Below are 15,722 nucleotides of genomic sequence, written 5' to 3' on the forward strand. Positions count from 1 at the left end.
TTTTGGCCCTTGATAAATTTGGCTTCTTCTGCCTTAACTTGTGTAGAAATCAAATAGAACTTTCATCTTTGCCAGAAAGTTTTGGAAAAAGAATCTATCATTTCAAGCTCTGTAGACCGTGTACTCGCTTCTACCTTTTGACAAAAAATCAGCATCCACTATCTAAAACTAACCACCGTAGAAACTGATAGAACATTCGCATTCCTTGATAAGTCTTACGATACGTCCATGCCAATGATGGTAGTTGGAATCTTAAAACAATCGAAATTGAAGGTGTTTGCTTAATTGATAACATCGAATTCAACCGTCTCATCTTTGCATTGATATTTTTCAAAGTTCTATCGCCTATTTAGTGAAAAGAGAACTACCCCATTATCCACTTTTAACATTGGCACAGGAAGCATTCATCATCTTGTGGCTTCGACATTTATGCACGGTAAATCACCAGAATAATGAAATTGTATGTTATGATGCCCGAAGGACTTATAATCGAGAAACCTTTGAAAATCAAACTTGGCTTCCTCAAAAATTCATTTACAGTTATTATCAAGAAATCCCTAAAATGAGGCTTAACTCTTTAAAAATTCATTTGAAGACATCAACAAACCCCTAAAAATCATGTTTAGCTCTTTTAAAAATTCATTTGAAAACATCAAGAAACCCCTAAAAATTAGGTTTAGTTTCTTTCAAAATTCATTTAAAAACATCAAGAAACCATTAAAATACAGTCTTAGCTCCTTTAAAAATTCATTTAAAAACATCAGGAAACCCCTAAAATTATACTTAGCTTATTTAAAAATTCATTTAAAAATATCAAGAAACTCTGAAAATCAGAATTAGATCCTCTAAAAATTAATTTAAAAACATCAAGAAACCCCTAAAAAACTTGCTTAGCTTTTTTAAAAGTTCATTTAAAAACATCAAGAAACACCTGAAAATCAGGCTTAGATTCTTTAAAAATTCATTTAAAAACATCAAGAAACACCTAAAAATCATGCATAGCTTCTTTAAAAGTTCATTTGAAAACATCAAGAAACCCTTGAAAATCAAGCTTAGTTTTTTTCAGAATTCATTTGAAAACATCAAGAAATCCCTGAAAATTGGGCTCCTCGATCCTTGAGGCTTAGCCACTTTGAAAAAAATCCCCTCCATTTGAGGCTTGAATTATGCTCTTTCTTCGTTCTCTTCTTTTCTTTGAACAATCTGTAAAAATATACCTTGATGCATGAAATGTGAATACAATGGATATTTATCTAAATGTAATGCATGAGGTTCCTATATGCAGAAATGTTGATCCTCAATTTTTCTTTTGGGTTTAAAGTGAAGAACTCAATCTTCCTTCACTTGATCATTTTTAAATAAATCGTACCTCAATGGCAACTTGTTAGCTTAATCTTGCATCCTTTGAGAAGTAATCTGAATATCTTATGCAATCATGTCTTTTATGTGTTCTATCATTGGTTTCTTCGTTACAGTCCTAGAAAAAGTGTTCTCTTGCAGTCAGGCATATGGTCTTGATGCCTCTTCTGGCTCTAATTCAATGATTCTATCAGAAATGTTTCAAGGTAAAATCTTCTTGTCATAATTCTTCCCTTGGCACTCCAAACGGTGAGGCTCATTCACCATGTTTGTTTGATTTGAATCTTGTTATCTTAGCGAGATCTTGTTTTGGTAAAGCTCCAATGTGGGTACTCATGGCTCTCTTTGTGACAAAATTTTAATCTCGAATTGTATCACTCTTATGTCACTAATCAGTAATCATATGCCATCAACATAAATGTTATTGAATAGTTTAAGGGCTTCTCTTCATGATGCCACAATCAGATGGACACTTAAGAAGTGATCAATTTTTCTATCAGGAATGTCTTTAATCTTTGCTATGAGCTGAGATATGTGCCCCTTTCGACTAAAGCGGTCATATTCTTCTTGATGGGCTACCGACAACATCACAAAGAAGTGTTAGAAGTTATATCCTCCAGTCTTTCTGACCTCTCAGGCTATTTTTCTTTTAAGACTGTAAAATGTCTTTATTACTCTGGCATCGTTTTTCTTTTTCTCCAATTGAGGCAGAAAGAGTCTCGCTACCTTCAAGGACTTTTTCACTTGAGATTTTCCTATGTGAAAATATTTTTCTTCCTCTTTCAATTTTAAAAATGTGCAAACAAAGTTTGATGAATAAGTTTTAAAAAAGTTGTCATTTTCTTCAGGCTCACAATCAAAACAAATTGTAAAATAAGAGTTCATTGAATATCAAGTAAATCAACTTCTCTTTTAATCCTTAAAAAATTATATACATTTGACAAGTGTAAATATTAATGTTGATATAAGGCTTAGGGTAACTTGGGAAGATAGAGTGTTTCATGTTAATTTGGAGAGGTAATGTGTTTCAGGTTGATTTGGGGAGGTAATGTTTCAGGTTGGCTTCTTTATTTGAAATCTTTCATCCTTGATAATGAAAAGTAATTGTTGTTCTCATCTTCTGGAAATATTCACCGGTTCCCAGCCCTCGTGATCGCCTTTTGGTTGTGCAGTGTTTTATCAAGAGATGTATAAGATTATCTTTTGTGTAGTATTGACAATCTTCGTATTCGAGCTGTCTTTTCAGGTTTTTAACTCGAATTCTTCTTTGGCTTCAAGACATCATCTAAACTTTTACGTCTTGAACCCTCCTTTTGTTCTTTTTCCCTATCATGCATTAAAGATTTTAGAAAACTATTTTTTTCAAATAAATTAACCTTGAGGGGTGGAATGAAATCTGAAGATAGTCTCTACACTTAGAAATTCATGTATGATTAGAATGGACTTTTTGGGAACATAACATAGGCTAGTGCTCACGGTTAAGAAAGAAATTGATAAATAGGCCCAAACAAGCATTTAAGGGTGATCTAACCAATGATCAACTTCTGCTAACATCTTCAATCTTGCTCTTCCTGATATGAATCTGCTTACAACCGTTTTATTTTCTTCATTTTCATGGATCCCTCTAGACTACCCATTTTTGGTTTTTCACCCTAGAGTTCACCTCCATCTCGCTATGCCTTCGCATTCTTGATCATCTTATTGAATCTGGATCTTCGAACTAGTCGTACTTGATCAATCTTATGGCTTGAGGATTATTGAGTCACTCGTCTTGAAGTATTTTTTTTTTGCCTTTTTTTCTCTCTCTTCCTTCTTTTTTCTCTCTTTTTTATTTTTCTCTTCTTTTTTTTATATTTTCTCTTCTTTTTTTTATATTTTCTCTTTTTTTCTATCTTTGTTATCAACTTGATTTGATCTTTGAGCACTTTTATTGGGTGCACCTTATTGTATCTTGTTATTTCTCACTTTATTTCACCATGACTTGGCCCTGTAACAAAACCTGGATTGATGGTCTGTTGAAAACATTTTGATGTTTCGATATAACAAATAAAATGTTAATGAATTTTAAAATTTTATATTCGATTTCAAATATAATATTTAGTTTAGTCATTCGAATATTATAAATATTACTCTAAGTTTTCAAATACCATTTTTACTTCTTACTTAAATGATAAATTGTTTTTCACTCTTAAAATATTTTTGAAATAATTTTTACAAAGTATTTCGAACCATAATCGAGTTAAAATTGAGTTTTAAATAGGGAGTTACCGATACCCTCTTAACGAGTATCGATATCCCTCAAACATCGAATGCAAAAAAGGTTTTATTCTTAACGAGTATTTTGAACCATAATCGTTGTGCAAATCTTTTCAATTTTCTATCAAAGCTTCCACCAAAATTTTAATTTCCAATTCACCCCCTCTTGGTTATTTCATCCGATCGATTAACTCAACAATTAGTGTCAAAGATACACTCATTTGAAGGTTTTACCACCTCTTGAGTAGATTCAGGAAGAGTTCAATCGATATTTAAGTCATAAATGGCCTCTACATCAAACTTTGACTTCGTTTTTCATTCTCAGCCCATCAACAAGCCTCCATTCTTCAATGGCGCTAACTAAGCTTATTGAAAGAATAAAATGAAGCTCTTCATTCAAGCTACTGACATGGGAGCATGGAAAATCATGATGAGAGGATACTCTGAACCATCCACAGATTCAGACATGTGGAGTGAAAAAGAGACAAGATTATTATAGCTTAACTCAAAAGCAATCATATTATTTTCTATGCACTTGGACCAGATGAATACGAGAGAATATCATCTTGTTCAACCGAAAAGGAGATATGGGACAAAATTAAAGTCGCACATGAAGGAACCGACGAGGTAAAAGAAACCAAAATCAATCTTCTTACTCATAGCTATGAAAATTTTAGGATGAAACCAGATTAAGACATCCAAGCTATGACGGATATATTTTTAGTAATTGTCAACGGTTTCAAGGGATTCTAAGAAATAATCCCTAATGAGAAACTTATGAGGAAGATAATTTATTCTATTCCAAGTACTTGGTAATTAAAGAAGACTGCAATTATCAAAGCTAAAGACCTAAAGTCTTTAACTCTCGATGAGCTCATTGGTTCTCTCCTCACTCATGAAATGATGATTCAAGAAGAATATTGGTGTTGCTCTCAAATCCACACAAGATGAGAGTGACTCTGATGACGAAGACGACGATGAAGAAATGGCATTATTTTCCAAACGATTCAAAAAATTAATGAAGCCCAATAGAGGAAGAAAATTCAAACGAAATGAAGGCTTCAAACTGAATCAAAAGAGAATGACCCAATCATATGCTATGAATGCAAAAAGTCTGGGCATATGAAATATGTTTACCCACAATTGAAGAATATGGGTCTTTCAAAGAAGAAACAGAAAACACACGTGGCTACTTGGAGCGATGATGAATCATCCACTGAAGAGGAAAAAGAAATAGTAAACTTGTGCTTGATAGCCACTGAGGAGGATTCTCAGGTAACCTCTAACTCATTTGATTTAGAAGATTATTCTTATGAAGAGTTAGTAGAGGAATATACTGGGTTGGCTTCGGATTATGAGAAATTATTTTCAAAATACAAGAAAGATATTTCAAAATTGAAAACCGAAAAAGATCTCATATCCAAAACCAACATTGATCTTGAAAGTAAAATTAATGAATTGCAAATCAAAATAGAAGATTTTGAAAAGAAAATTTTGGATTTACAAAACTTACTTTCAAGAGTCAATAATGATCATTAAAAGAAAATTGATGATCTTAAAGCTTCTTTCAATAGAGTTGGAACAAAATGTTTTGAAAAAGGAGAAAATTCAAAATCCAACTATATTCGAAAGAATTTTAAATTTTACAATCATAGAGGTCCCCAAAGAACCTCTAGTGGTAAAATCATTAGGAGTATATGGGTTCCTAAATGACTCAATATTACTAAAGATAAGGATATCCTAAATAAATGGATACCCAAGGGGACCAGGATTTTAGGGACTAATGAATATAGACCCAAAAGAATTTGGGTACCAAAAATCAGAAATTAATCTATGTTTGTAGGAAAATGAGCGTTGCTTCAAGGAACGAAAAACAAGCTCAAATTCATGGTACCTTGATAGTGGATGCTCAAGACACATGACTGGAGACAAAAATCTGTTTACTGAGCTTAACGACAAAAATGGAGGAGTGGTAACCTTTGGTGACAACTCAAAAGGTTACATTGAAGGTATAGGTACTATAGGTAATACCTCTTCCATACAAATAGAAAATGTATTATATGTGAATGGGTTAAAGCATAATCTACAAAGTATTAGTCAATTGTGTGATAAAGGATACAATGTCTTGTTTGAATCAAACGGTTATAAAGTTATCGACATTGCATCTAATCATAGAATAAAAAATATATACATGGTGCATTTAGATTCTATTAATATGACTAATTTATGCCTAGTTGCCAAGGATGAGCATGATAGTTGGTTATGGCATAGGAGACTATGACATACAAACATGAGTGTTTTGCAAAGACTAATTCAAGGCAATTTAGTAAGAGGGTTGCTAAAGCTAAAATTTGATAAAGATAAAATATGTGATGCGTTTACAAAAGGAAAACATAAGAAAGTTTCCTTTAAATCCATTAATGATGTATCAACTAGTAGAGTATTACAATTGATCCATATATATCTTTTTGGTCCAATTAGAACTACTAGCTTGGGAGGAAAACAATATGGTTTTGTAATGGTAGATGACTATTCTAGGTATACTTGGGTTCTATTTTTAAGTATTAAAGATGAAGCTTTAGAGAATTTCATCACTCTTTCAAAAGTAATCCAAAATGAAAAAGGCTACTACATTTCTAGTGTTAGGAGTGATCATGGAACTGAATTTGGAAATCTTGGATTTACTGATTTTTGTAATTCTAATGGGATTAGCCATAATTTTTCAGCACCTAGAACCCCTCAACAAAATTGAGCTGTTGAGAGGAAAACAGAAATTTAGAAGAAATGGCTAGAACCATGCTTTGTGAAAACAATTTGCTAAAATATGTTTGGGCGGAAGCCATAAATACCACTTGTTATGTAATTAATTGAGTAATGATTAGGCCTATTTAAAGAAAACTCCATATGAAATTTTCAAAAATAAAAAATCTATCATTAGTTATTTTCATCCTTTTGGATGCAAATATTTTATTTTAAACAACAATAAAGACAACCTTGGTAAATTTGATGCAAAAAGTGATGAAGGAATTTTTCTGAGTTATTCCTTAAATTCTAAAGCTTATCGGGTATTTAATAAAAGAACTTTAGTAGTAGAAGAGTCTATCCATGTTGTTTTCGATGATAATTCCCTTTCAAGGAAGGATTCTTGTGTTAATGATGACGTAGGTATAATAAATGCAAATGATGTGGGAGAACCATCATCAAAGGAATAAGTAAAAGATGAGGAAACTCAAGATTTCTTCAATAATCTAAACATTGAAGAAAAGGAAATCTCATACCCAAGAGAGTACAACTATGTCAAGGATGGTGAGATTTTAGGTGATCCATCTAAAGGGGTAACTACTCGATCTTCTCTTAGGTACATTTGTAATTATGTTGTATTTATCTCATGCGTAGAGCCTAAAAATGTTAAAGAAACATTAATCGATGAAAATTAGATTATGGCAATGCAATAAGAGTTAAATCAATTTGAGAAAAGTAAATTGTGGACATTAGTTGAAAGGCCTGGTAATAAATCTAATGTAGGTATTAAATGGATATTTAGGAATAAACTTGATGAAAGTGGTAACATAGTGAGAAACAAGGCTAGGCTTGTTGCTCAAGGCTATACTCAAGAAGAGGGAATAGATTTTGATGAAACATATGCTCCCATAGCTAGGATGGAAGCAATTAGAATGTTGGCATTTGCATGTTTCAGTGAATTTAAATTATATCAAATAGATGTTAAAAGTATATTTTTAAATGGTTTTATAAAAGATGTGGAACAACCTCCTGGTTTTGAAGATTCAAAATTTCCAAATCATGTTTTTAAATTGACAAAAGCACTATATAGTTTAAAATAAGCTCCTAGAGCTTCGTATGAAAGATTGTCAAATGTTTTAATTGAAAAAGGTTTTTCAAAAGGGAATGTTGACACTACATTGTTTTTAAAGCGAAAAGGTAAAGATTTATTGGTAGTTCAAATTTAAGTTGATGATATAATATTTGGTTCTAATGATGCTCTTTGTCAAGAATTTTCAAAGCTAATGCAAGGTGAATTTGAGATAAGGATGATGGGGGAGCTTTCATTTTTCTTGGGAATCCAAATCAAGCAAAGGAAAGATGGCATCTTCATCAATCAAGCAAAGTACGTCAAAGATATGCTCAAGAAGTTTGGGTTGGAAAATATCAAATCCCAAGCCACTCCAATGAGCTCATCTACAAAGGTTGACATAGATGAATGAGGTAAATGTGTAGATATTAAACTTTATAGGTCTATGATTAGGTCTTTTCTTTATCTAACTGCAAGTAGACCGGACATTATGTTTAGTGTTTGCTTATGCGCTAGATTTTAATCATGCCCTAAGGAATTTCATCTACAAGACATTAAGAGAATCTTTAGATACTTAAGGACTATCCTAGTATAGGACTTTGGTATCCTAGAGACTCTAGCTTTAGCTTGCATGCCTTCTCGGATGTGGATTATGGAGGATGCAAAATAGATAGAAAGAGCACCTCCGGTACTTGTCAATTCCTAGGAAACATGTTGATTTCTTGGTTTTCAAAGAAGCAAAATAGTGTTGCATTATCTACCACTGAAGCGGAATACATTTCAGCCGGTAGTTGTTACGCACAAGTTTTATGGTTAAAACAACAACTTTTAGACTATGGAATTGAAGTTGGTACCATACCTATCAAGTGTAACAATACTAGTACTATTTGTCTCACTAAAAATCCCATTCAACACTCTAGGACTAAACACATTGAAATTATACATCATTTCATTAGAGATCATGTCACTAAAGAAGATGTAGTTCTAGAATTTGAAGATACTTTGCATCAAATAGCGAACATTTTTACAAAACTTTTAGACAAAGAAAGATTTTGGACACTTAGGAGAGAATTAGGTTTAACCAACCTACCTTGACTTAGTGTTTAAAATAATTTTAGCACTTTTAATTATTAATTAAAAATGCATGTAAAAAATGACATTTTGGAATGCCTTCTATGCTAATAGTTAGGGTGAGTTTATGATCTTTAGTGAAAATTAATAATATGTTCAAATTATGCTTAAATATAAATTTGATTGATTGAACATAATTAATTTTCGTGATATAAGTTGCAAATACCACTAGAGTTGATTAATTTTACATGCTAAGTGTTTAAAAATAGATTTTGACAATTGTGTGCACTAGGTATCGATACCCTAGTCACCCAGGTACCGATACCTCTCTTACTAGGTATCAATACACCTTGAATGTGTGCCGATACACCTTGAATGTGTATCGATATCCCATCGAGGGGTACCGATACCCCCTTCGGGTTTAGGCTTTAAAATCCCTAAAAATCAACATTTTGTCAAAACACCAAAACTAAAAACACTCATGTCGTTCCTCTCTTTTCTTACCAAAATCTCCATATTGCTCAAAACCTTCAATTTCAAGTCAGATTTCGTTCGTGCTTCAACTCATAATCCTGCTACACTCATTAAATTCGTGCAATCATCAGTACATTCCACTCAATCTCAAATTGTTGTTTTTGATTCAATTATGTTATTATAATGAAAACTATACATATAATGATTTTTTAAACTTAGTTTTTCAAATAGTTTTTAAAATTTTGCCCATTAAGTTAATTTTAGAGAACCTTGAATATTGAGGACTCAAATTGAGTTTTGGGATTAATTGTTGCATACATGTGTTTCTGAAATTGCAGGTACTCATTCCTATTCTGATTTCGTAAACCATGTCTCACTCTAAACACCCTAGGACATCATCGAGTTGATCAAACCCACCTCCAAACTCACCTCCTATTCTACCTACAAGTCCCAATCCAAATGAACCCGATATGACTATTCAAAACTTTTGCTTTAATGAATCTAACCGTAGATGTCTCTACTCTAGGTTCGTCAACCACTTCGAGTTATATAATATTAGGGAAGAACGTATCCCATCTCTCCAATCCATGATAGACATGGAATTCAAATATCTCCCAACCCTCAAATCATAGAAATTTGATAGTCTTTTTAAAGTTGAACCAGTTGTTTATCACCAACTCATTCACATTTTCTACTTCAATGCAGTATGCGTTCAAAACGAGTCCCAAACCGCAACCGAAAGTATTAGGTCCTATCTCCTAAGCCAATACATCAATATAGACTTCGACTATATCGCTAGTGCATTCGGATTAGATAACCGAGGGTTAGATAACGAGCGAGATTTATTGCCTACCCTGTATAAAGCCAAGTCTAGTACGAGTGTTTTGGATTATCATGAACGTTTTCTTCATCTTATAATCTATTGGTAGTTTAGACCGTCTAGAGGAAAATACTCCACTCTTAGAGCTCTTAACTTATGGTGGATACATTGTATCCAGCAAAATAAGAAAATAAATCTCCCTCAAATTATCTTTGTGGAGCTCGTTGACACCGTAAACAATGTCCCTTCAAAACATATAGAAATTTTAGTTTACGGATGTCTTCTTAGTAATATGTTTAAGAAAGCCAATCTTAAGGTAGAGCTTGATGCAACCATCCATCTAACCAGAGAAATCAATTCCACATCTTTACATAAATCTAGATGGACTAGAGCCAAGGATCATTGGGTTCGTTCAACATAGAAAAACCCCCGGTGCTAGCTCTTCACGAGGTGCTAGCTCTTCACGAGCTACCCCGGCTCCGACTGCTACTCCAAAGCTTGAATACCTATTACGGGATGTTGACGATCCTGCAAACCTGCTCGAAGATGAGCCATCCTAGTAAGAGAGTCTAATGCCTCCATACTTTCGATCGTTCATAGAGACATTTGACTTAAGGTTTGCATCCTTAGAGTCCCAACTAATGGCTCAACATTTAGATAAACAAAGGGAAACTCGAGCTCGCTTTGATGAACTTAATGCTAGGGTCGATGCACTTGCACGAGATGTGTCTTCTATGCGAGCACATTTTCCTCCTCCCGATCCACCTATGGATGATTGACCTTGCCTTGCTAGTTTTCTTAGGTTGAAATTTGAACTTCAAATTGTTAAAACATTTTGATGAATGGATTTGGATTTTTATGTTTTGGATATTTGTGTGGTTTGAATGAATTTGAAATTAATGTTTATGTTAATTACATTAATTTTTTATCATTTTTCATATTAGATCAATTATGGCCAATTCCCAATTGCATATTATTTATGAATATTGATTTTATGGACCAATGGCTAATATTTCTCTTGACTTTGATCTTAGCAGCTCTATATATATCAATTGGCAAAAATTATTTTTAAAATAAATCATAGTCTTTTTGATTTAACAAAAAAGGGGAGAATATAGTAAGGGGGAGTACAATAAGGGGGAGTTAGAGTAATTTTTCAATGTACAAACAAAATGATTTTTCAAAGAAAATCTTAAAATTTCTAAAATGTTTTGTTATATCAAAAATGGGGAGATTGATGAAAACATTTTGATATTTCGATATAACAAATAAAATGTTAATGAATTTTAAGATTTTATATTCGATTTCAAATATAATATTCGGTTTAGTCATTAGAATATTATAAATATTACTCTAAGTTTTCAAATACCATTTTTACTCCTTACTTAAATGATAAATTGTGTTTCACTCTTAAAATATTTTTGAAATAATTTTTACAATGTAATTTGAACCACAATCGAGTCAAAATTGAGTTTTAAATAAGGAGGTATCGATACCCTCTTAATGAGTATCGATACCCTCTTAATGAGTATCGATACCCCTCAAACATCGAATGCAACAGAGGTACGAATACCCCACAGGGTACCGATACCCCTATACAAAGAGGTACCGATACCTAACCCAAAGGTACCGATACCCCTCGTGTTGATTTTGACTCCGAGAAAAACATAATGCAAAATGGGTACCGATGCCATTACTGGTACCGATACCTCTTTACGTATAGGTACCGATACCCCCTTAAGAGGTACTGATACCTTTAGTTTTGCAATGGTCTAAATATTTGAATTTTATGTAGGTAGTATCAATACCCCTATGAAGGGGTATCGATACCTATACGCTCCCAACAGCTTTTTCAAGTGGATTTCACATCACAATGGCTCTATTGACTCCAATATGATTCCCAACGATCAGAATTCATTGGAGGTGTATCTAAACAAGTCTTGAAGCCATTGATGAATAACAAGAAACAAGTTTTGAGAAAGAATTCAAAGAGAGAAAGCCTTGAACTATTGTTTGAGCAATTCAAGCCAAAATCCTTTCAATATTCATTTTGCTTTCAAGAACACACTTTGTGTTCAATTGTATTCATCTTTGAGTGTTCTTTTCTTTGTTCTAGAATTGTGCAACCATTCTACCTTGTAAGGTTTTTCTATAAGTTTGCAAAGTTTGTATTTTTCTCTTTGAGAAGAGAGTGTCTCAAGAATTTGGGGTATAATTCTTGAGGGAGTTGTAAGGTTACTCTTTGTCCTCAAAAGAAAGACAAATTAGTGAATTTGTGGAAAATACTTAGTGTGGATAGCTAAGGTAGTGGACGTAGACTTTGGTTGAGAAAGTCAAACCACTCTAAATCGATGTGCAAATCTTTTCAATTTTCTGTCGAAACTTCCATCAAATTTTTAATTGCCATTTCACCCCCTCCTGGCTATTTCATCTCATCGATTAACTCAATATGGTACTTCACCTTTTCCCCCATTCCATTGGATAAGATGAGGACGAGATGAACTAGCCTAGAAGATTTGGTCCCGAACGGTCACCAGAGACGACGGCCGGTGCGGCGGTCGATGATAGAGATCATCGCCGATTTTTGGAGAAGTATATAGAGAGGGGAGAGCATTTGAGAAGGAAGAGAGAGTGTTGGGAAGAAAAATCAAAAAAGAGCAAAAAAGGATTACATAGGTTAACCAAACGACGTCGTTTCGGTCTCTGTCTTGTGCATTTTGGACCCAAACGGTCTAACCCTCTTCGTAGTCCTTTCTACTCCTCCAGTTTATATTTTAGTCAACCATTTCATTATATTTCATTAATTTTAATTTAATTGTCCTTACTTTGTTATTTTCCCTTTTTATTTTTTAGTATTAATATTTGGTCTAATTTCTCTCAGATCCCCTACTTTACGCGCGATTTTACATTTTAGTCCTCGATTTAATTCTTTAATTTCAAGCCTAATTTTACATTATTTTAATTTATTCACTTGCTTAGTTAATTAATTAATTATTATTTTACCCCTGTATATTCTATAAGTTTGCAATTTAGTCCTTAACTTTAATTATTTTATTTAATTACAATTTAATCCTTAAATTATTCTCTTTTTTATTTTAATCCTTAGACTAATTGTATTTTCAATTTTAGCCCTCTAATATTAGATTATTTATACATAGGTCCCTAGACTTTATATTATTTTACACTTAGGTCCCTAGACTTTAGTTTTTTACATTTTAATCCTTAAACTTTTTATTAGAATTTAAATTAACATAATTGATTAGATTAACAATTAGAGTCTACATCTTAGGTTTAATTTCATCCTAGTCCTTTAATTAGGGGATGATTCGATTTGAGTATTCGCAAGAAAATGTCTGATTGCTCAAATCAATTATCTTGGTTAATAAAATTAGCTAGGGTTAATATCAGAGACTTATTTTCAAGTTTAGCCTTCTAGGTTCTTTAATTACATAATTTGACAACTTTAGGTAGGTGTTCCCTTAACCTATTCACTTAGTAAAAATTAGATTTAAATCGATTACTTGAACACGTGTTTTAAAACCTAAGGCAATGTTCACTTATTAGGGAGTCAATGGTATCACCCGCAAGTATGCTCAAGGGTGACTACTACTGCTTCTCGAAGTATGTCGACATCCTTTTCAAGACTGCATCATTATTTTTTACAATCAAGGCAATGTTCGGTTATTGGGCATAATAGTTGATCTCACGCATTCATGCTAGGGGCGAACATTATTGGCTTAAATAAACAGACATCCTTTTCAATTGTGCATCCACGGTGAGTTTTTGATTAAATAAAGTTCAAACTTAGAATTTCCAATTTTAAATATAGGGTAATCAACTAGGTACCGATTTTTTTGCGCTGTGGGGGTGTTAATCCTTCCCCACGCGTAACTGACTCTCGAACTTGTTTTTTGGTTTGCATATACCCTAAACTTGGTATTTTGATAAAATAAAAAATGCTTTATTAAAATTACCCGATTTTTATGGTGTCTCGATCGCACCTTAAAATGATTGGTGGCGACTCCTCACATTTCAAAATATTTTCCCATAAGTCGTACTGGTTTTTCCCCACCCAGGCAAAAAACAGTGACGACACCGATCGACCCGAAAAAACATATAATTTTACCTTATATTTAGCGATAATTGTAATAATGTTTCTATATATATTATTTTTTCAATTAAATTATATTTTTATTGAATAAAAATAATATATTTTTACTAAATATATTATTTTGGGTCGGGTAGGGTCGGGTAGAGGCTGTATATTTTTCAGGTCTGGTTGATCGGAAATCCGACCCTACTCAATCTATGTACATCCTTATTAAAGAATCTAATACCTCATCCTATTAAACCAACTTGTTGTTGGTTTCTTTCCTTCCAATGTTAGTAGTAAATAAATAGAAATTTACACCTAAATTTGTTTTTTGTTTTTCGCATCACACACATGGGATGGAACATTTAATTATACAATTAGAACTTTAGTTAATATATTGGTTAGGTAAAACGCCTCAAATTGTTGTGGAAATTTGACCCTTTCTTCTACTCATGAATTATTTTTAATTAAAAATATCCACACATAATAATAATACCTTCAATAATACTGAATATGTATAAAGATAAAAAAATATTTTTAATATTTAATTAAATAGTTATTTTGTTTCTATTTTTAAAATATTTTGACTTTTAATATTTCATTTTAAGATAAAAAGATCATTGTACCAATGAAAATCATTAATCAACAAAAGGGTAATGCTCCAAAATATGAAAACAAAATTATTCTAAAATAAACCTGTGAGAGACAATATAATCCTAAAACAAGAATAATGACTAAATTGACTATTTAGTCAAATATTATGTTTATATATATTTTTTAAAATAAATTGTTAAAGATGAAAATAGTTCAAAAAATTAAAATAATTATCTAATCAAATATTAAAAAAATTGACATTATACCTACTTAATAATGAAAACCATTATCCCAATTATTTATACAATTAATAAAACAAAGGGGATGAAATTCATTTAAAAGAAAATTGATATAATGTCAAAAATAACCACAAACGTATATTAATATTGTCATTTTAATTCATATTATTTTTTCTTTTGGAGTATTTTAGTCCTCAACATTTCACTTTGAGACAAAAAGCTCCCTCTATAGATGAAAATCATTAGTTAACACACACTAACTCTCCAAAATTAAAGCATTTTTAATCTAAAAAAACGTTAATAGCTAAAATGCTTCAGGAAAAAAAGAATAAGAGACAAATTGATGATTCTGTCAAATGTTAGGAGCTATTTTATATTAAAATAAAATGTTTAGGAGCTAATATACTCCAAAAAATTAAAAATAATTATTTTAATAAACGTAGAGGACTAAATTTAACATTACGCCCAAAAAAATAAGCTTCCAGAAGTGGAGCACTTTTTTTTATAGAACAATTCAAAAAATTAATGTAAAATTAATTTTTAATAATAGGAAAAAGTAAAGAAAATATTATAAATTAGTAGAGAAAATAAGTGTGGATCTGGACGGTTTTCCCAAAAAATCACCGGTGACCGGTATATTTACCGATCTAACACCGGTCAGACTATATTTCCCGATCTAACACCCTTAGCAGTAAGGCGCGCCTCCTGCACCGCGCTATATGCTGACATGGGATACACGTGGGTATAGCGCGGATCAGGGGCCGCGCCTTACCTGTGTATCTGTCACGCATCAGTAAGGCGCGCCCCCTATCCCGCGCTATATGTTTAATTACCCCCATACCCCGACGCTTCACACCTCAATCCTCCCTATAAATACTCCCATCCTCAATCACTTTCATCACACCAAATTCCCTCAATTTCTCTCAACTTCTCTCAAATACTCTTATATTCTCTGTTTAAGGTATATTTTATTATATTTTTAATATTTTGTATTTAATTTATTTA

This window comes from Hibiscus syriacus, unplaced genomic scaffold (assembly GCF_006381635.1).
Source record: "Hibiscus syriacus cultivar Baekdansim isolate YM2019G1 unplaced genomic scaffold, ASM638163v2 tig00111390_pilon, whole genome shotgun sequence".
NCBI classification, from domain to species: Eukaryota; Viridiplantae; Streptophyta; class Magnoliopsida; order Malvales; family Malvaceae; genus Hibiscus; species Hibiscus syriacus.